This window comes from Crocodylus siamensis, chromosome 3, assembly GCF_052110815.1.
Source record: "Crocodylus siamensis isolate JL-2025a chromosome 3, ASM5211081v1, whole genome shotgun sequence".
Taxonomy (NCBI): domain Eukaryota; kingdom Metazoa; phylum Chordata; order Crocodylia; family Crocodylidae; genus Crocodylus; species Crocodylus siamensis.
In genome coordinates, this window is record NC_143397.1 from 30,703,981 (window position 1) to 30,727,689 (window position 23,709).

A 23,709-nucleotide genomic window follows, 5' to 3' on the forward strand; every position below is an offset into this window, starting at 1 on the left:
GAGTTTGTTTCCATTTGCCTCCATATCTGACCTTTTATACTTCTTATCACACAAAGGGTGTGTCTACACAAGCATTTGATTTAAACCACTTGCAAGTAAACACTCCCAGGCAGGCATTTACACAAGCAGGGACATGGGAGCAGATTTGCTGCTTCTAGAAGCAAACTGCATCTGCTTTCTGGGGCCCTGCAATGAGCCCTTGCCACCACCAGGCAAAGCTGGAGGCTCTGGCTGCAGTTGCCAGAAGTTGGCAGCCATCTTTAAAAGCAAGCCCTGCTCCCTGTTCAGCTGTGTTTCTGGGCCACCTCTTCAGTGTGGACAAGGCAACCACCAGAGAGAGCATGCTGGAGATTTACAGCACCCTCCAGGATGCGCCAGAGCACATGGTGCTTTGCTGCACACCCCTCTGGAGGTGTTGGAGGGATTCCATGGCCCCTGCTCTAGCAATGCCTCTGCCCCTGCAGCTGCCTCCTCGCTCCCCCACTCACAGCCATCTGAGGCAGCCAGTGGGTCCAGGATCACTCACCTGTCCAGGTCCTACATGAAGAAGGCCCTGGTCTTCACTCCCAAGTCTGGGAATTAGTATGACAGGTCTGAAGCCCCCTTCTCCATGCCCTCCCTCAAGACACATGCTGAGAGCCCAAAGACACACTTCACAGGCACGTGGCATTTGTTCAGGCAGCTGTTGAAGCTCTCCTTTTGGCAGTCCAGCTGCTCCATCTAGGGATTCATAAGCCAGGGCAAGAAGGATCAGCTGGGTCCCCAGTGATGATGGGAGGAATGACAATGGTGTTGATGATGAAAATGGGGACTCCAGGTGCATAGTGGCTGCTCTCAATCATTCAGGGGAGAAGAGAATTGCATAAGGGTGCTGCATGTCCAGCTGGTGAAGATATGGGTGAGGCAGCCCTGGAGCTCAAAGACACCCTGCAAGGATGATGTAGAAATAACCCTTGCAATAGATGAACAACCAGGCACCTTGGGACAGGCAGAGGATGGAAGTGTGGGTGCCACTAGGGGTGCACCGATAGAGATATTTTGGGCCAATACTAATAGCCAATTTTTAAGGAGGCATATCGGCCAATACCAATCCAATTTCTGATACACAGCCTGGCAGCTTGAAAAGCAGTGTCTGACTGATAAGTCTGTTCTGGTGGAAGGGTAGGGGGAAGGGAAGGGGTGTGTGTGTTGGGGGGTCATACTGAGACCTCCAGCTGGGGTGAGGCAGGGCATGCGATGGACCTATGGCTCTCTGGGGGATGCAGGGAGCTCATGCCACTGTGCACACCCCTGGGTGCTTAAAGTCTTGCATTGTAACATCTCATCTGGCACTCAGAAGAATAGTTCTAAGTGGCTAGCAGCTAGTTCTCAAATAGATTCAAGCTTTTCTTGTTAGGAAGAATATTCCAGTTACTCTAGGGATGAAATGGTGAACATCTAAGTTAAGCTAGCAATTGTTGTGAGAGCAAGATTGTGTCTTGACTAGAAAAATCCTCAGATCAATTGTGCTTAATTATGGAGCAGGTGGCAATGATGCTTGAAGTCACATCTGTGAGCTGGATCTTTGTCCTTCCTGGTCTGTAAATGTCATTGGGGTATTGCTGAGCCCACCAATAGTATCATATTTTTCAAATGTACTTCACATGAGAAGAATCATACATTTTAGCTGTCAAGTTTACAAACCAATGTAGTATATTTATGCTTAATCCTGGAAGTTATTTACATAAAAACGATTAAAAAATCTAAAAGAACAGATTTTTTCAGATGGGATTCCTTCCTTTCACATAATGAATAACCATGATATTGGCTGGGAATCTCAAGGTTCATTTAGTCCAAACTCCTGCAGCAGCTTTGTTGTTCCTAAACCATCCCATCCAGCCTCTCCTTGAAAACCTCCAGTGAAGGCGATACTACAACTTGCTTACAAAGTCATTATTTTACTGTTCAGGTAATTTTTTTTTCCTGAGATTTGATCTAAACCTCTTTTTCTTTGGGACTCCAACCATTGCAGTGAAACCACAAAGGATTTTTAATCCATTACCTCAACCTCATAGACTAGTACATCAGTATGGTTGTGTCATTCATTTTAGGTCTTTGAGTGCTTGCATGGAGAAAACAAGCACTTAGGAACCATCTGTAGTGATTTCAGGAATTACTTGTGTTGTACAATGCGGACTGTTTTCTGAAAATTATACACTTCTTTTCATTTAAGCATAGAAACTATAGTGATGAGCTCTTCAGGAATGTGTACTTAAGATCTATAATTAAAGGATAATAATATGCTAATATACAGCTTTGAATAATCTTTATAACTATGAGCTGCTGAAGTTATGAAGACTCAGAGCTTTTTTTGCACTACACTGAAAAGTTACATCTAAATAGTTTATTGCTGAGCATGAAACAGGTCAGGGTAGGAACAGTTTTATTTTAACCCTTCAGATATCGACTAGGAGGTAGGTAATACATTCTATGAAGTATGTGTTGAGACTTTTACGTGCACCATACTGAAGAAAACGGTTGTTTATTACTTATTGGTAGGCAGACTATGTCATGCCTATCCCACTCTCACCTTCTGCTCTGTACTCCCTGGCTAGGGACAGACATTTAAAAAGCCTGAGACTGAATTGATTCAATCTTTACAGGTTAGTCTAACATGGCTAGGCTGAACTAGTTTGTAACTGGACAGACATTCTCTCTAGCCAGGAAGTTCAGGCACATGCCTGCAGTGGCTCAGGCTAGGAGCCAAGGGGTGATAGAGCAGCCCTCCCTTCCTTTACACACTGCTGAGCTTGGGGGTGGGGGGAGGGGGGCATGGCCAGGCCATGGCAGGATGCTTTGATTAGAAAGGTCTGCCTGTACCATCCCAGGCTTTTCCCCACTGGCTGCTCAAGGGGTGGGAGTGTTGCCAGCCTCCAGCCCCCTGCCTGAACTTTGAGGCAAGGTGGGGTGGGACACAGTGCATGCATCTGTTGATGATATGGAGCTTTTCAATCTCCTTCCCTGCGTCTTTATATTGTCTGCAACAAACTGACAGGCAAGCAAGCCAAAAGGGAGCTGATAACAATGTTTATCACCCCATCAGCAAAACACTAGCCTCTCTCCATTAGTTCAAACACCTCTTAAACAGCTTACCAGATGGCCTGTTGATTAGCTCCAAAAAGCCCTAAGCTATCACTGTTCTGTCTGCCTGTCCCAGTGAAAATGGAGACACACAGACACCTCTCAGCATTAGCTAGCATACCACATGCCTAGTGTCCATGGGGCTGGGGGCGGTGCTGTGGGAGATGGGAGGGAGGGATTTCTGCTTGAGTAGCAAGCAGTGAGAGAAGGCATGCAGACCCTGCTGTGCCTGCAGTCTCTGCAGAAGCTCCAGCCAGGGAATAGAGGGGAAGGGCCAGCTCTGATGTGAAGCAGAGAGTTCCGCCCAGCCCTGAGAGCATACCAGAATGGTGGGAGAGTCTGGTCTATCTTAAACTGGCAAGGGGTCTGGGACAGACATTGCATAAACCAGTTTGAGCCAAATCAGTTAAGTCTGTTACTACATTCAACCAGGTTTATCTCAAACTGGTTTCAGCCATTTTCAGACTGGTTTATGTGCACTGAACATCTGTGCTGTTACAGGTTTAAACCAGTTTCTGATCACTTAAACCAATTTATGTGTAATGCCTATTCCTAGCCTTAAACCAGTTTATGTGTAAAGTCCATCCCTAGCTCCTGTATTATCCCCTGGCTTCTAGTTCCTTACCACTCTTTGAATTATGCAAACCACCAATTTGGGGGTGACTAGGTAGATAAAGCTGGCATCAATCTCAGAGCCGGAAAGAAACATCAGCAGTCTAGGGGAACTAGACAGGCACTGCTACAAACCTAGGTAGCTAGCATAGGGGATAGTGATCAAGTAGCAAGAAGCAGCAGCAAGGGAAAGATGGAAGAGTCACATCTTGTTCAACAGAAAGAGTCTGGAGCTTCTAGCAGTAGAAGAAAGAAAAGAAAATCAAGGTTAACTAAAACAGAGAATAGCTTAAATTTAACTTCACCTTCAGTAGCTTAATACAAATCATTATTTCTATTAACAATGTACCTCACCCAAGCATCCAAATTTTTATGGGCCAGGTCAGGGTCCTGGCTAGGTCAGGTTCAGTGAAATTTTTGGTACGGATAAGTGACATGTCATAATGCAGCTGGGTTTAGGGAGGTGGGGCAAGACGAGGAGAGTTACTTCTATGGGGAAATACATTTTTAAAATATTTAATATTTTTTATCTTTTGAATTTCAGGGACGTGAATGTGTAGCACTTACTGAAGAATGCAATCTTTTTGTGTAGACTAACCCTAGAGCCAATTATTTTTTAATGATGATATGTTTTATTGGGCCAACTACTTAGCTGGAATAAAGTTAGACAAGCTTTTGAATGCAAGACATTCTTCCTCAGGTCTCTGATCAGAGGGAGCCAAGTACAGCAAAACTACTATGTGTCCTGCACTGGGCCTGTTTCTCGATGTCATGAGAGTCCTGAAGAAGAATGTATTGCATTCAAAAGCTTGTCTAATGTTTTCCAACTACATTGTTCGTCCAATAAAACATATGACCCAAAGAAATCTTTGCATATTCCATAATTTCTGGACCATCATGGCTGAATCACTCTTACACTCCTAAAATAATCCTAGAATTCATCTTTGTGTGTAAGAGTTACTATGATGAATAATCAGGCTTATAATTCTACTGGGGTTTTTTTTCAAAAAAGTTTCAGTTTGCCTTTAAGCAGGAGTGTTATAAATGATGGTGAGAAAGTGACATCTTCTGGTCAAAGGACAATTTGCACAGCACTCAGATATTTTCCTATGTAGCTTTGAAGGATTCAAGGTATAGGGAAAGAGTTTGCTGAACAACAGAGGGACTATACCATTGTTGTTATTGCTGTGGGGTTTTTTTCTTTTCTTTATTTTTTTCAACTTCTACTGGCACCATTATGATGACATAGCCTATTTACTTTGTATAATCAATTTTAGAATTAGATTGTATTAAATAAATACACATCTGAGAACTGAGACCATGCACTTTACAAATGTTCCATCATCCACAGAAACAACATAAAAATACACTGACGGGACGGATAAGAGGTGCCCACCAGCCTACCCTCATCTGTGCTTCATGGTTAAGGCACTCTCTTGGGAGGTGTGATTTGAAAACTATCAGACTGATGATGGCTTTTAACTCAGGTATCCCACCTCCTGGATAAGTGCTCTCATTACTAGGCTATTGTAGGAGAGATTAGTGTGTCCTCCAGTCATTTGTTTGGGCCTACCAAATGACTTGGGCACCACCGAGCCTGATTTCTGAATTAAGCAGGAGCATGGAGCCCAGTAGCTAAGAAGGGGACAGAAAGCATCCATTTACAGAATTCTCAAGTCAAAAAAGGGATCACCTAATGAATTTTAGCTGCTTCTAGGATTAGATTGCTGCTGACGGGGGATTTTTTGGTGTCCAAAGTCGTCTTAAATCCTGTTTTAGGTGTCTCTGTCATGTTTGAATCCACCCTATAGGTACTAACAGAACCTCGGATGAGAGCAAGGGGAATTCAATTACAAGGATTTTTGCAACTTAAGTCAAGTAACTTGTCAACTTTGTACTTTTGTAGGTCAATAAACACTTTATAAAGAGCTCTACTGGAAGAATGCCAGTATTCTTCAGGTGGTCTGATACACAATAACTGAGATATACTAGCAATTTAAATGGAGCACCTGGCCTCTAAAAGCAAAAGAGAGAAACAATAACTTGGAGACTGGTATATCTTCCATTCACTGATAGAAAAAATATGAGTGTTCGTGATGAAAAAATTACTTTTGGAAAAGAAAACTAACTAAATTTTAGGAGTTTAGTGATGATGATATGCTATGCTACAATCCTATTCCCACTTAAAACAATGGGAGTTTTGCCATTGGCCCAAGTGTCAGCAAATGACCTAGCTAAACACCTCTACTCAAGAGGGCTTTACATTACTCACCATTGTTTCTATTCATGCTTCTGCCTACATTTTTTAATGCTTACTTCTCCCAAAAAATCCTTTCTGTCCTGTTGTCTTCACTAATAATCTTTCCTTGTCCTGTTTTAAATGACCTATTGTACTTTGCCTTTTCTTTATTTATTTTGCTGTTAAAAAGACTTTCTATAACTCCTTCTGAATTATAATGATTACAAGTTTTAGACATTAACAATATGGTGCAATTAGGGTCCCATTAGCTAGCATGGATGACGAAACAATTTCTGGCCTGAACAAAAGAACTCACTTGATAGCCAGGGTTGAGCTTGATGGTGCAAATTTGGAAGCTCTGAGATCATCAAATGACCTGGTCTTGCTGTTTCCACTGCTAGACGTGTTTTCTTTCTTTTGTTAGGAACTAGTGAGAGACTGTAAACAAGTCCTTGGTGGATAAGGCATGGGGTACAGAGGAGGCAGCTCCTGGGGAGAAATGTTTTATTTTACTGGGGTTAGTCAGAGACAGTCTTTCTTCTTCAAAGCTTATCTAATCTTTAGGGGTAAAAGTTGTAAAGGTGAAAAGGAAGGGATGAATTCTGATTGGATTAAACAGGGATTACTCAAATGGCAGTGTGTTTTGTTTATTTTAAGGAAGCCTTGCAAATCATTTGCTCACCCACCTGTGGAGGGAGTTTATTCCACAGTTAGAGTGTCCAGACTGTGGAATAAACTCCCTCCAGAGGTGATGTAATCACCAACCATGAAAATTTTCAAGAGGAGACTGGACGGTCACCTCGCTGGGGTCACCTGACCCCATTATCTTTCCCGCCTAGTTCAAGGAGCTGGAACCGATGATCTTCCAAGGTCCCTTCCAGCCCCTTACAATCTATGGATCTATGAACCAGAACAATTTTTGCTTTGGACTGAATGAATAAAATCTCTTTAGTTTTTTCATCATCATTAAGGTAATAGGCAAATCAGTTTTATTTTGGCCTGAGCTACCAAATACTCACAATAATTTTGCAAATTCACTGAAGGTGTCCTTGTGGATATACTCATTTTGCTTAATTATCAAATACTTTATGGCTTCCTGAGAAATTCCTCATCAGACTTCAAATCAAAGCACCTAACTGACCTCACAGACAATTCACTCACCTCTAGCTGGCAAAACAAGTTGTCAGCTGGCTTCAATTTTTTTTTAAAAATGCTCTTTCCCCACGGGCCAATCCTGTAGATTTTGTTGTCCACGGTTTTGCTGTATTTGTGTTTCTTTTTGTGCGTTCCTACTGTGGACATACTGAAAATCACCAATTATTTGGTTGGCAGGGCCCAGATCTAAGAAGCAGAACATCTGGTTCTCATTAAAAATGACATTGTTCCCTGTTTTTTGCTTTCTGTAGAATTCTTTCCTCTGGACAAATTTAAGCCTGGGACAAATTGTTCATGTGAAGTGCTTGGTCTGACAAATGAAATCAATGTAGTGGTGCTAGCTTACATCAAAAGTAAATGTATCATCTTTTCTGAGGTCCAGGAAGCAGGTGGTTGGTAATTTTGCCCCATGTCACTGTCTTAGAGGCTAGGCCTTCGCTATTGTTACTATCACAGGGTACCCAAAAATATATTTGAAATACTTTGCTCTATGAGCAGTCTGCTCAGCTCTTGCCCACCACACCTTGGTGTCAGTTGTTATACAGAGTGCAGGAGGCTGCCCTGGTCTTATTATAATGATCACCCGAATTGTGATTCTGGCTTTATGGGCCAATTGCATGGCTCTGTACATTCCCTACACCATGCCTCATGCCTCGCAGATAGCCTCCTCATAGATGTTTTCCCTGTTCTTGATATAGCCCCTCACTGGGCCTTCCGACCTCTCAGCCTATCTCCGCCCCACCCCAGGTCCTCAGACTTCTTGGTCTCTTTGCAAAGCCTCTTCCTGGGCTGCCAGACCCCTCAGTCCCTCTTCCAGCCCCACTTGGGTTGTCAGACCCCTCAGTCTCTCCTCCAGCCTCTCTTTGGCCCTCAGACCCCTCAGTCTTGCATAACTACTCCCTAGGGTACCAGTCTCCTCGGTGTCCCTTCCAACCCCTCTCTGGGCTATCAACCCCTTTTGGTCCCTTGTCCTGGACCCTTTTAATTCTCCACTTTCCCATCCCCTCTCTAGGCCCTTGAACCTGTCTGGTCTTGCACTCCATTCCTGGCCCCTTGCTGGGCTATTGGATCCCTCTGGTCCCACTACAATTGCTAGGCCTCACTATAGCCCTCAGGCCCCTCAGTGTGCCTCACTATCCAGGCCCTTGGATCTGTCTGGTCCTGCAGTCTATTCCCTGACCCCTCAGGGGGCCACTGGACCCATGTGGTCCTGGTCTTCCACAGCCCCACACTTGGCCTTTGGACCCATGTGGTTCTGGGCTTCCCCAGACTTTACTGGGCCTCTGGACCCATGTGGTCTTCCTTGCCAAGTGCTTTTCTGTTGGAGTGTGCTCCCCTGAGCCTTCCCCCTCCATGGGGTAACCCTACAAGGCAGTGGAAACTGAGGCTTTCCAGCATCCCATCTTCACCTTTCCTGGAGTGGCCCATATGTGGTATTTCATGTAGGCTGCCCCACCACAGGCAGCTCCACCATACTAACCAGATCCAGTAGGGTGCAGTTTCAGTTCTTACCCAGAACCAGCTTCAGGCCTACCTGATCTTATATATCCCCTAGATGTCCTATACCCCTCCTGGGCTGCTAACCACCAGGCCCCTGGGCCCTGACTCCATCTCTACTCTGAGTCCTCCATCTCAGGCCCCCAGCTCACTCTCAGACCACCTTCCTTGATCCCTTCTCCTCAGATGGCCTAGCACCAGCCATTGTCATCCTGGGCTGCATGCCCCTTGATCCCTTCCTCTCAGCTGTGGCCACATGAGGGCCTTCAGCCTCTCCTAGGCCCTGGTCCCTCCTCAGGCCAGTAGACAACTCCAGGCCCTCCCAGCTCTGGCAGTCTCTGCCATGGTCTATTTCACCCTTCGGCCCCTCTAGGCCCTGGGCCCACACAGGTCAGCTGAGATTCCCAGCATCAATCCTCCAGCTGGCATTCCTCTTGTCTCTGTGGGTCAGCTCTCTTGGGCCCCTCCATAGATTACTCCCTCATTCTGGGCTTGCCTAGAGCCCTCCATAGGTCTTCTGTAACATCCCCTTCCTTCTTTGAGCTCATCCAGATACCTCAGTAGGCCCCCATACTCTGCCGCATTCACTGGGTTTACCCAGACCCTTCACTAAGTCTACCAAACACTCGGCCTCTCCCTCAGGGCTCACATGGCCTCTCACTAGGCCCCACCCACTCAGCCCATCCCTCTCCAGGCTCATCTAGCTTCTCAACAGGACCCAGTCGCTCAGCCCCCTTCTCCAGGGCTCTGGATCCCCACCCTGGGTCCTCAGGAACCTCTTCCCCTTAGATCCTGCCCAAACCTCCAGATGTTAACTTCCTTGCTGGCATTCATCTCCCAAGATGTTACTGCCAGTCCTACTCTCAGGGTCTGAGCTTATATCCTGTCTAAACCCAGCCCTTTTCCAATCAGGCGACTCCCTTGCTGATTTTGCAATTAGCCCTGACCCCCACCTTCCACTGGCTCGGGAGACTGCCAGACCTGTTAAAGTGGAAAGCACAAGTGCCCTGCCAGAACTGCTATTATTGGAGGATCCAGCTGCAACTGGATTATCTTCTAGTCCCAGTGGTTTAATATGCTTTTATGTATAAAACTGTATCATATACAAGCATCTTAAAGGGAACAAGAATCTTGAAAGGATTTTATATGGATTGCATAAAGGTAGAGGGAACTCCTTATTCAGGATCCCCTCAACAAAGGAATCACAAATTAACCCTTTCTGTGAAGATGGATTTACAGGGAAGACCATGAGTATTTTCATGTCATAGGAAACCAATGATATCTCTGTTCAAATAGTGAGTCCAGATATTTCAGAGAAAGTTGTATGTCGCAGGACACTAGGGTAACCTGCTTCTCTAAAAAGCTGAAACTGCTAGGGGAAGAGACCTAGCAGTGAGCTGGAAGCCCCAGCTGTTGGTTACCAGGGGAGCCAGAATGAGCTAGTGGCCCACACATCTCAGTGGTCAGCTGACCGGAAAAGGCAGGGTCTGGCTTGTATATAAACCCCAAGGCTGAGGCCAGGAAGGCAGTTCCCTGCCAGCAGCCAAGGGGGAAAGAGCTCTTCCAGAACAAGCAAAGGGGAGAGACCTGTCTGCTCGAGTCACTTCCAAGACTGTTAAGGGAAGGAGCATTCCCCAGTAGGGTTTGAATGATGTTATAGCCAGGCAGCTTGAATTTATGTTATAGCCCAGGGGCTTGTGTTTTGTTTGCTGTTTAAGACTGGTGGCTTGAGTGAGGCTGTTAGGGGATGGAGGAGGCCTCATAGGGGACCCACGGCAGCATTTGGGGGTGCACTGATGCCAGAGAGGGCGCAGCATTTGGGGGTGCACCGACCCCGGCACCAGAAAAGGCATGGAGTGAGACAGGGCCATGGAGGGCCCAGGGAAGACAAGGGAGCCCAGACTATTACAACAAATTACAACAAGGCCCAGACCAAACAACATTGGCACCATCTGCAAGGCTTGGGGCATGGTAAAGGGGTGGTTGGAGCCACACATACCCCATAAGGCTAGGGTGCCCTGAAACACCCATTGTGCCATCTATCTTAGAGCGGAACCCACCACGGTTCCAGGAGTCCATGGGGTCCGAGTGTACAACAAACTGTGTCCAAGAGGGTGTAAAGGCAGCCTCCCATATATATATTTTTTCCATCAAAGACACGGTGGGCGAGAATCGAGGGTGCCCATTGGGCCAACTTGGCACGGTAAGGGGGCCATCCTGTAGGACCCCATCCCGTGACAGTGTAAAATTCTCATAGGCGAGTTCCTTCCTCAGTTCTGGAAATTATTGAATGACTTATGCCCTAAAACATGATGCATGTTATATCACCTCATTAAAAGTAGTTATCCTGTATAGTAACTAGATGCTCTCATTACTCATTATTAGTGTTAGATATTCATCTCTAACTCAGTTTGAATACTGATAAACTCTTAGCCTCAATGCTATTATGAAGTCCACTGATTTATCATGGATTGTGTAAGAGAACTTCCCATTACTGATTCTAAATTGGTTGCTTTTAGCCTATGGCAGAATGCTGAAGTAATTTGCATTTTGGAAAACCAGCTCTTATCATCCTCTGCCATTGACTTCAGCAGTGGTGGAAGGTCATCATGAGACCACACCTTGTAAGATTAGGTCTTGTGTCTGCATGTTCACCTAAATATTTTTTATTATTTACATCATGTAATCTTTCTCCTTCCCATATGACAAGGAAAATGAAAAGAAGACTATCAGGAGCATTTGTCTTTGAACTATTTAAGTGCAGTACTTATTTTTATCTAAAAGAACATTACAGGAAACCATCACAGAGAAGTCAGGGGACAGGTTCCAAGTGAACAAATGTGATGAGTCATGCTTAACCGCAGTAAAAGTACAAGTTCTTTGATAAAGTATATAAATAATTGCTAGGCTGTATTCTTCACAAAGCTAAATTAAGCTATGTCTGAACTTTTAACTCCGTTTCTACTAACCTCGTTATGTATGTGACTTTCCGTAATGCTTTGTGTGATATTGTTGGCCCCCAGGGAAGCGTATTTCAGACTTGCATCACAACATCTGCAAACACCTTGCTATTGCAAAGTCTCTGTTGTAACTCAGGCCTTTTATATACTTCATCCAGCCCCAGGCAGCATGGCTTTAATTGAACTGAGTGAATAACTTATGGGTATATCCACTTAACAATATTGTTTGTACTTATGTGTGCTTTGCTTTAATTTCATCATTTCAGAAGTACCAACATCCTTCACGTGGAAGATTTCTCCCAGAGACTTTCCTCACTTAACTCTCATGCATCAGGCTTTAAACCAAACTCTAATTCTTGAAGACCAATGTGGAGTGGAGAGACCTACGGTTATAGACCTTCCTTATAGTAAGAGGATTCTGTCAGAGAAAGTGTACTGAAGCAGGACTGATTTCATTTAATTTTAATTTGCTCCAGTGCTCCACACTGAACCAATCTGGATGGGGAAGCTGTCTCAATATGCCACCAGTATTCATACTGCTGAAGGTTGTTATGTCTCATGAGATCTCTAGGGACTCATCCATCCACCTGCTCCTTTCTGCTGCTTGGCACACTCCCCCTACCCATACCCCTCCTCTAGTATCTTCTAGTTTCTCCCTCCTGCCCATCTCTTTCCACCCTACAGCATTCTCATCATGGCATCACACAACTTCTGATTCTCCTATTGCAGCATGGACCACAGCACATATGTCCCCTCTGGCCCTGGTCAGCAGGATTTTCTTTGACTTCGTATGGAATTTTTATTTTTTAGATGCAGATCTTGTTACTACTATCTATGCCTCTTTGTCACTGACTTTAGACATTTTTAATGCCATCTTTATGAAATTACCTTAAACTACTTTAAATTGATGTGAGAGTAAATCTGGTACATGATGCATCATTCCTTACAGTGAGCATCACAAGATTTCTTTGGGATTCACACCTAATAGTCTTATTCAAGTTCTGTCTTTCCTGTCCTCCTCCTTTTGCATCTGTTGAATAGGAGTCCAGGAGAGGGGCTCATATTTTAATAATAGTAACAGCTTCCAAGTTTCTTAATTTATCTTTACATAAAAGGTATTGCCGTCCTTAATGCTGGCTAGAAACACCTGTCAAACAAGGTTTCCCCATAAAATCTCTTTACAACTAACTGGAAAATGAAGATGGAATGTTGCCAGTACCAGAGACTAAATGAGGAGCTTGTTTCAGATCTCGTAGTAAATTTTACTATTTTCTGTTTCTTTAATAAAAGTAGAAATTATTTGAATGGTAATTATTACAATGTAAGCAAACCAGCAATAACTCAACAGAAATCCCAAGGCCATTCTTAACTCTTAAAAGTTGCAAGTGAACAAGGGTTTTATTACTTTTATGCCTTGAGTTTGAGACCCGTCCATCTTCAGCCTAACACTGGAGTAGCAGTCACTGTCATTCCTTCTCATTTAGAATTGATTTTAAGGCTCCTGGATTTATCCATCACTGAAATTATGTTCCTTTCTCAGGCACATATTCTCTACCTTTTTGTTATAACCTATTTTTGTCAGTAACTAACAACATGGCATAGGGCTGTTCAAATAATGCTGAAATTTAATGGAAGGAGGTTGCAGGAACCAGCTCAGAGTATTTAATTTACACATTTGAACTGTCATTATTTATTATAGGATAGATGTGAATATCACCTGGGCTCTTTTCAGCTATTTTTATTTGTGGTTTTGAGAATGCTGTAAAGACTTTGTAGTTTACTCTGTCTAGTCTGCTATACAAAATAGAGATCAAGAAGGTACTGTCCCAAAGCAAACTGATCTGAGAGAAATGTTTCTGTTTATCTCTCCTTAAGCACAGTGTCAGAGCACATCAGTTTTCTAGGTGTGTGTGTGTGTGTCTCATAGGATTCTTTTCTGCCAAAGTAGTCCTTTATTTCTCTTTTAACAGCTTCTTTCTACATGGGTGTATCATGTATATCAGTGGGGGCAATGACACTTGTGGGTGCTTGGGAGTACAGTAGAACCAATGCAGACCAATGATCAGAAAGCTGTACTAGTGAGCCCATCATGCAAAGAAGCAATTAATGACTGAGCTAGATGCCAAATTATGCTGACAGTTTGCCTTTGGAACCACAGAACTAAGAGACACATTCATGCTTCAAGAGGTACAATCCCTGAGCAGTGTTCAAAGATAATACGTGCAAAGTATCATCCCTTCAGATGACTCCAGTGGGAACAAAGCTTGCTCGGTACGTCTAAAAGGAGGTTATTTATTTAGGTGCTTCTGTATGTGTTTATCTTTAGACTCTCTAGTTTGAAAATGTTGGTCTTAATGGACTTTTTTTCTGCTTCACTTTCTTCATCCACAAATGTGGTGCCATCACAAAGATTAAAGTACATTATTTATAAAATGTAATACTTCCCTCACTTCTTCCATAGGTAGTATCCTCATATTTTATTAGCATGGTAGATAGGTTTTATTTCGAACTTTCCTTAATTTAAACTATCAGATCATTTCTTTTTATTTAACAGTCTTTCCTGTTCTTCCCAGCTCTGTGTGTAATCCAGTAACTCTGTCTTTATCCTTAACGAGCTTGTTACACCTTTGCTAATGAGTGCCCAGGGTGGAGCGGGCTGATGCAGGGGTATGCGGATGGGGTGTGGAGGGGATGGATGTGAGTGACAGGAAAGGAAGGCTGACCTTCCTGGCTGCTGCTGCTGTTGCTGAAGCAGCTGCAGCTCTGCTAAAGCAGCAGCAGACTTGTAGACAGGCTCCCCTGGGAGCTGACCCTGGTGCCCTGTTGACTCCCCTCTTCCATATTAGGCTCAGAGCTATGCCTGCTCTGGCAAAGGCTTCTGGAGAGGGAGAAGCACTATACTGCTCACTGCACTCACCTCGAGCCCCCAGGGACACAGATCAGTGTGGATATGCCCTGCTGGCTCCTATGGTGGGGCTTTTTTTTTTTTTTTTTTTTTTCCTGTTTTTTTGCACCGGTCCTGGAAGCACTGTAATACCAGGTCAATGCATGGAGTGGATGGAGCACGCTCCGGTTCCACCACCCAATACCAAAAAGAATCTGCTCAATATAGACCTCCTACGGAGGACATATCAGAGACAATTACCCTGGGGAGCTCGCCTACTTGGTCACGCTGCTTCCCCCTTCCGGATCACGGTATCTCCCCTGCCAGCAGGGCAGCATGGGGCATGCTCTCACAGCATGTCCAGAAGAACTGGAGGCTAGGTCCTCCAAGCAGATGCCCTGGACCTCAGGGTACTCGTGGCCCATGGCAAGCAGAGCCCCCTGCAACATGCTGGCCCAGCCTGCTGGCACACGCTGACTCCATGCAGCCACATAAAGCTCTTGGCACTGCAGGTGGGAGACATGCACCATCAGGCCAAGCCTAGCCAGCTGTGTTTCTTCATGTGGGGCTTTGGCATGCAACTCCCCGTGGCTCCCAGTCTGCGCGCCATCAGGTTGGGTGGGCTCTGTGCTGCCATGTGCAGCTCCCTGCTGCAGTGCTGGAGGCATGGAGCCACCCCGATCCAGCCTGGCGCAATGGTGCATGACTCCCACCTGCAGTGCCAGAAGCCCCATGTGGCAGCACGCAGCCAGCCTGGTTTGCTCCAAAGGTGCATGCCAGCAGGCCAGGCAGGCTTCATGCTGCCACATGCAGATCCCAGGACTCAGCTGAAGCTGCACACTTCCAGGGAGCTCTGCCTGCCACGGACCATGAGTGCCTTGAGGGCCCACCAACTGCTGCTGCTATTGATGCCACCAGCAGCAGGAGTTGTGCACTTTTGAGAGTGCATGTGGCAGCACCCCCCCCACCACCACCACCACAAACTCCACACTAACACACCCCCATCAACCCTACACCCACCCACACCCCCCACAAATGCCATACCCTGTGTGCCCAGCCACCAGATGGGATGGGACCTGATGGCAGGAGCTGCAGCCCCTCCTGCTGGTGGGAGCTGCGGCACTGTAGCCCTGCCTTGTGTCTGCATGGGGCTACGACACGCGACCCTGGCCTTGGGTGGCTTCTGGTCCTGGGAACCATTTGTGGGGTGTGATGGTCTGGGGCAGAAGTGGCAGTGGAGGGGTGATGGGTGGGGGGAGTTGAAGTGGCGGCAGGGTCTATGGGTGTATGTGATAAGCTGGGGGTGGCAGCAGAGGTATGTGTGTGAGAGGTGTTAGGGGATGGGGTACTCCAGGTAGAAGCAGCCATCAGAGCTGGGTTTGGAGCCCCCTCTTTCCCATAGAGCAGCCTGTGCAGGGGAAGGTCAGCCTGGAAGGAAAGGGGCTTGCCCAGCCAAGTCAAGGGCTTCTCAGAAGGGGCATGGAGATTGCTGGGAACAGGCACAGGGAGCAGAACAGCAAGGGCTGGCACTGCTCAAAGCCACAGAGCGGTGGATGGGACAGCTGCATCTGGACCCGTGTCCTGGTGTAAGGAGGGAACAGCTGCTGGGAAGGAGGGAGTGGGGGGCAAGCAGGGGCTGTAGGCCAGGAGTGAGGTGCATTGGCAGGGCTGTGGATTAGGAGTAAGGCGCAAGGGCAGGGCACAGGCATTTCAGTGCTGCTCAGTGCCACAAAGAAGCTATGGGGACAGCCACAGCTGGACCTACATCCCAGTGAGCAAAGTGGGCAGGGGGAGCTCTGATTTCCTATGATAAAGAAACCAAAAGCAAATGCCAAACTATAAGTATTTAAAATGTATTTTATTATAAAGATTGAGGCAGTGTTTGGCTTCCAAACTGTGTTAAAACTGCATTAAAACATTATGCTCAATTGATACCTATATATACAGTGGTGTTTTATTTTAATTGCAGAAAACCAAAGATTTTGAGGTTTTTAATCAAAGAATTCTAGACTTTTTTGAGAGAATTTGTGGTTTTTAAATAGAAAAAACTGGGATCCCTGCTGGTGAGGCAAGTGGGGGGACCCAGGCAGTGAAGCCTGCTTAGGGATGGCACCAGGGACCCAGCTGGAGGGCAGACAAGGTGGATGACCTCCTGGCCATTTGGGGCCAGGAGGACATGCTGCAACAGTTCAAAGCAGGCCACTGTAATGAGCATATATTTCAGGTGATAGCTGCCCAGATGGCAGAGCGAGGGCACCAGAAGACATGAGAGCAGTGCCACACAAAGGCCAACTGTTCAGCCATAGCCTCAATGGCAGCTGGCTCAGAGGTGCAGGAAGCTCTGCTGTAGTGCCCATAACACAGCCCCAGTGGCTATGCTGTCCCTGTCTGGGTTTGGCAGGCATGCAGCCATGGGGCCACAGGTCCAAGGGGGCAGATGCTTTTGCAGGTTGCAGCAGGGAGATTACATTCAGGCAGCAGTCCCTGCTGCCAGACTGCTGCATTGGTAGAGGTTTCAGGGGCCATGCTAGGTCAGGGATGCTTCAGCAGTCCAGATGGCACAAGGGGCTAGCATCCCCAGATACCAAGTAGCTGAGCCTCAGAAGCTCCTGAGAGTGCATAGCCCTGATCTGCTTACCAGGGCAGCTTTTTATACTGCTGAGGCAAGCACAGGTGCTGGCCCCAGCCTCCAGCTCCCCTGACTGAGGATCTAGGAGGGTCAGTTTGCCCCAAGTGGCACAATTTGCCCCACACCAAAGTGCACATTCAGGCACATGTACTGAGGCACAAAACTGGCACCAATTTGTGCTGGTGCTATTTCAGCTGCTGCAAATACACGTGCCTGCATGTGTGAGTGTGCCCCTGCACTGGTTTGTGGCACTGCAAACCTTTTTGGGGTCTTTGGGGCCTCCTGGGGCTGCATCAACAGCAATTCTGCAATGCAGAGCCTGGCCAGCAGCAACAGCATGCTTTTGAGTGCCACTCTGCTTTTGAGTACCACATGCTGCCTATGTGTATGCTGCTCTGCTCTTTTTTTCTGCAGGTTTTTTTGACCCTTGGATATCCAGGGGTCAAAAGAACCCACAGAGTCAAACCCCCCCCACCACAAAAAAGCTGAGACAGGTGTGTGTATGAAGTAAGGAAGCTGTTTCTTCACAGAAACAAAAAAGCTGAGCAGTGCACACATGGGCGCAGTGCAAAGAACATCTGAATGTGGCACCACAGACATGTTTGCAGTGCCACATCATACCACATGGCCACGCTCATCTGGATGCGGCCAGGTTGGGCAACACATCCTTTCTTGGTCCTGATACTTGATTGCTCCTGATGGTCAGCTGGTCTCTCCCTGTTCCTAGTACTCCTCATACTCAGTTGTATTCCTGGATCTTGCTTGTGGCCCAAACCTTCAGCCTGACAGTTAGTCCCAGCATCTATCTTTGCCTCCTACCCTAGGCCTCCAAATTGCCTAGGTACTAGTCTAATTGAGGTAGTCCTGACTTTGGCTCACTTCCTGGTCCCTCCTTCATCTTATTCATGTCCCAGACTGGAGCTGTAACCAGTGAGCTGGACTGACCTTTCCTTACACTGCTCCTAGTGCACTAGTCTTTTTCCTTCTGTCACAGTAAATCCTTTCAGATGTGTGCTAAGCATCTCTACGGCCCACTCCACGCCCCTTCCAAGTGTGCAATTCCTCCTGAAGGCAGTTAGCCTGGCTTGCAATATTCACATCAGCTGGATGTCCATGCAGAGAAGGACTAGAATAGGCAACAGAAAGTCACTGAATGAATCTGACAGAATGTAATGCTACACGTATTGGTAGGGAAGTTTGTTTTGTTTTTTGTTTCGATGGGTGTATTTTGGCTTGCATGGGCAGAATAACGACAAGCAGGTGTAGTGTTACAGGTCTATCTGAGAGGATTATTTCCAGTGTTATACTCATCCAAAAAATGCTAAGACCAGATGGCCAAACCTTACATAAATTAGTCCATCTCTCGCCTTGAATCTGAGCCTGTATTTACAACTGGTATTAATATGAGCTGACTTGTTTCAGCTTCCTACCGTCTGACAAGCTTTGTTTCTTCTGTTACCTGAGTACACATAAAACATTCTGCTAAGACTGAAATAAACAGTCTTTACTGCAAACTTGTGAGATTGTAAATGACACCCTTGTGAACCCACCTCCGAAAGTATAATTTTGTCTCACCAGCCTTGGTTAATCACAGCGTGAGAAGATTACTTGGCTGGGGCATACGTGGTGTCATGTGTTATCTGAGGGGAGAACAAAGGCCTTCGATGTTTAATGTAAGAGCTGTTTGAATAATTTGTAACAACTAATTACAGGAATGTTCTGTTTTTCTCTTTAATAGAATGTCTTCGGGCAGATCTCTATTCTCTAGAATGTATTCAGCATTCAAAATTATTCTGTGTGCTTGCTGCACATTTCAGACTATTGCTGCTATATCTGAAAGGTGATCCATGCTGCAGAACTTAGGGACCATAGTATTTCTATTCTGTGATCATGTGAGCAGAGCACAGGGAAAAGGCAAAAATAAAACATACTTGTTTATATTCTCCATCTTTTCTTCCTATTTCTAGCAAGTTGTTTCTGTACAGAGATGGGTTATTTAGTTGGTACAGCAGCTGGCAAACTTTAGGCTAAGTACATACAGTTAAAAAGTATGAGGCTGAAGCAACTTAATCTTCGCAGGTTAGTCTAAGATGAGTAGATTGAACTGATAAGGAAGTGAACAGACATTCACTTTTGATTCCAGAAATACAGCCACATGCTTGCAATAGTCCAGGCCAGAAGCCAGGGGAGGAGGGAAGGGGAGATGCTAGAGCCTCCCTGCTGGGCTGGAGCAGACAGCTTGGGCATAAGCCCATTGGCCCACCCTGTGCGGGGGAGTTTGTGGAGGAGGTGCAAAGCATCCTGTGAGTTAACTTGAATCTGGAGGGGATCTGGGACAGAAGTTCAATAAACTGATTTAACCTAAATCAGTGAAGTCTGATACTACATCCATCCAGGTTTACCTTAAACCAGTTTCAGCCATTTTGAAAGTGGTTTATGTGCACTGAACGTCTGTGGTGTTACAGATTTGAACCAGTTTCTGATCACTTATACTGACTTATATATAACTTCTGTCCCTAGCCTTAGAAGCTGCAGGTTGGAACAACCCAGCTCTGGACTGACATAGGCTGGGTGGCTTCAGTGACACATCAAGGCCAAAGGCCAAACACCTAGGAGCTGTACCTGCCACCTACCCCCACCCCTCCAATTCCCAAGCTGTAATTCAGGTGCAACTTCTATCTGGGGAGCTGAGACAGGGCCAGGCAGCTGGATGCTGTGTCCAAGCTGTTGATGCCTCTCCCCCCTCCTTTAGCCTCCCAGCTCCAGTGCAGGTGCAGCTCCCCACCAACTAAAATTGTGCTCACAGACAGGCAGAAATGACAGTGGTTTGGCACAACTCCCAGCTGCCAGGCCCAGCACAGCTACTTGCTGCCCAGCCCCACATGGGTGTGGGCACAGGCAGAGCCCTCTGGCTCTGCAGGCCAGATTTGGCCCACAGGCCATACATTGCCAACCCTTAAATCAGCTGAGTTATATCTTATCACATAAATCATGCACATTTCTCCCCATAAGCAGTCCCACAAAATTTAGGATGTGTGTATGATGTAGGGAAGCACTGGAAACACTGTGCATGCCATGCAGCAGCCAAAATAGCTGCTGCTTCCCTCACACACAAAGCTGAAAGTGCAAAGTCCTTCGTTACCCCTCACATTATTAGCTAATGTAGCTACTGGGTGAACCCTGCAGCTTGTGCCTAAAGCAACAAATGGAACTTCTGGAAGTCTCTTGATGAGGCTTGTGATGTGGAAACAATACATTCTTTACAGGAACTTATCTGGAGAATTACTTCCAGTAACGAACTAAGGCCATGTGGAGATGAAATGAGGGGCAAGTGTGCATGACATTTTAAAGCAGGTTAAATGCTTTTGCTCTGCTTTAATGGTGTTGGTGTTTGCATGCATCAGCAGTGTATTGTGAAGTAATCCCACCAGCTATAGCAAATTCGGCGGCATAATGTCCCTTAAATGACTTGGGGCACAGCAAACTAAAACTCCTCCAAGAAGTTTTAGTTTGCTGCCCTACAGCCACGCAGTGAAGCACCAGGCTCCACGCAGCTCAGAGGCTCTGTAGAAAACCCTGCAGGCAGCCTGGCAGCAGCCTGGGAAAGCACGTTCTGCCTAAGAAAGAGGGGAGCCTCATCTTTCCCCCTCCCCCCGCCACCAGAGTCTGCCTGCCTGCCTGAGCTGTGTGGGGGCCTGGTGCTTCCCTTCATGGCTGCAGTGCCCCCGGGTGCCTGCAGGCAGGGGCTGTCTGGGGGGGAGAGTGCTGCTGCCATGAAGGGAAGCACCAGCCTGCCCCCCAAGCCCAGAGACCTGTCCACCCACTGGCAGCTCGCCCTCCCGTCCCCACTGCCGGGGAGGCAGGTAAGTGCGCAGATGTGTGCACGACATGGGGGTTTACTTAGCCCTAAATTGACGAAGTGTTTTTAAAAACCCACCGCTTCAATTTAGGACCTCCGTTTTGTCTACACACACCCTAAGGAGTCTAGTTACAGCCCTTGCAAGGGTCTGGCCCTTAATCCTGTGACACAGAGTCTCCCTGGGAACAGAGAGATATGAAGTTTCTGGTGCTTGCTACCTCACGCAGACTGTATCCTGGGATGACACACTTCCTGGACGCTTCCTGTTTCCAGGGTAACATGCTCTATGCTACACAGTCAGCCGTGACTCCAGGAAAATCTTTTTTTCTGCCTTCTGCTTTCCAAAAACAAAATGCATATTTTATCTCAGGGCATACAGCAAGCAAGAAAATACAGTAGTTAGCTATTTTAATAGCCCTGTAGTCACCACCGTTTTCCCTCCTCTTGTATACATTTACAACTTAGCAAATCTCAAGAGAAAAACTAAGGGTGGGCAGGAGGTAGTTGAGCCTACTATCAGGACTTAAGAAATGGTCTTTAGTTAATGGAAGAAAGCACTTCTTCGTCCTCCTTCGACCTCCGCCTGGGGTCATTTGCTCAGCTTATGACCCCACTCCATTCATTCACTTTACACACTCTCCCTCCGAATCACTTCTATTCCTCAAATTCCCTCCTACCCGATCACCTCCAGTAAGTCCCTCCAATTAGCCCCTCATTCTTCTTCTTAGCTGCTTATCACATTATCACAGGGTGTATGTGTATAATACTAGGGATGTTCCCTTCAAACCTACACAATCTACAGAAAGGGGATTAGGAACTGGTAGCAAATGGGATCCTAGCTGGGTACAGGGTAGTTTAACTCATTTTTGCTTCCCTTTGCTCACCAAGGTTATTTTATTCTTCACTAGATTTAGGCAGGAAAGTGTTTTCCAACCTTAAAACACAATAAATTTTCCTGTTCTAATTTGTGATAAAAAAAAATAATTTTGCCAATTGTTGTTGTAGAAAAATCTGGAAAAAAATGATTTAGGTGAAACAAAATATTTTCTTAATACATTTAACACATTTTGTTTTGATTTAAATCTTTTTCATCATCTACATTATTTCACTGCATCTTACATTTCAGAACAAAATATTATTCAATATTTATTTTAGTTGAAAAACAAGTTTTCATTAGCAAATGTCAAAATAGCATGCTTCAAAACAGTATTCTATTGTTTGTATATAGAGGGTTTGTGAAATCAATCCTTTCCTGCGAACAATTTCAGGTTTGATGAAAACAGGTTGTCAAAAAATTCCTCACCATCTCTGTACTTTACCCTTTCCTTCCCAAGGAGGCTGATGAGGAAGAACTGATAATTCAGCTAGTGAGTGAGGTCTGTTGGGCTCATCATACTTTCAGTTGTCTGTGGACACGTCTACATGTACATTAATGCACCTTTTCTAATGTGCATTAAATTTAATACCTCCAATGTGAGGTCCTAAATTAATGTGCAATAGCACATTTGAATGCTGTTCTTGGTGATGCTTAGTGAGCAGTAAACTATTTTTCTCCACATTAGCATAATATCACATTTTTATGTAACATTTTAATGTAAAATAGTCAACTGCGCTTTAAAGTGTGTGTGTAGAGGTGCCTTGCGTGTCTTTGTGCTGTGGAAACAGGACACTTAAAGACAAGTGAAGGTATCCAACTGGAAGAGGGTTCAGGTTGTCTTTTCTGGTGTTTGGAAAATGTTGATGGCTTAAAATCATGGAACCAGTTGGGTAAATAAGACTTGGCTTTGAACATCTCCTGATTAAGTTCTGCGTTCTTTTCTGTATTGTCCTTTTATTTTGGGGAAGAAAAAGAACTGGTGGTTATTAAATAGATTGCACAACCCCCTGGCCCACCCCCTTATAAACCCATGAAAAATGAAAAAGTAATTTCACATTTATCTCAATGGAAATGGTATTATTTAAACCAACTTGAAGCTACCAATGCGTGGCTGAGATGCATTTCACTGTGCTTTAAAACCATTAATACTTTCTTAGACTTGTCTATACAGTACTAAAGTGCTCAAATCATTCACAGAAAAATTAAAGAGAAGAAAACAGTATTAATCTTGGATAGAAGCAATATAGAGTACAGGAAACCCTCACTATTTGTGGATTTGGCATTCAGAGTTTCAAATATTCAGAGTGTAGCGTGATGACACTTTGTTACAGCACCGGAGGCGTCTGTGGGAGTTCCCACTGCCACCAGTGCAGCCATGTACCCACAGCTGCTGGGGGCATAAATGCAGACGACATTCATGAATGCAGTACAGTATTCTTGGATTTCCCCATTTGCGGGGATCTTTAGAACATATCCCCCATGAATGGCAAGGGTCTCCTGTATAGGCAGCTCCCATTCACCTACAACATTTCATAACAAAATCTATATATTTATGCTTAATTTAGGGCTGAAACAACAGCTGTGTATGCTCTCCAGAAACACGTAAGTGTGCTGATGCTTGTGGGAATGATAAGGGAAAAGGGGAGAGATTATTGTAAAATGATTTTGCTTATGTAGATTAAAAAACAAAGGGGGAAAATAATGATTCAGTCTCTGTTTTTATTTCCCCAAAGAATAGTCAGGGCATCACTCTCCTTTATGCTAAAAAAGATTTGGGAGATGCAACCTTTAAAACGAAATTATGAAAATAATCCGTTGAAATGGGATTTATTTCCAGTGTTCCCAGGTGTCATTCACAATAGAATATGCCAGTCTAT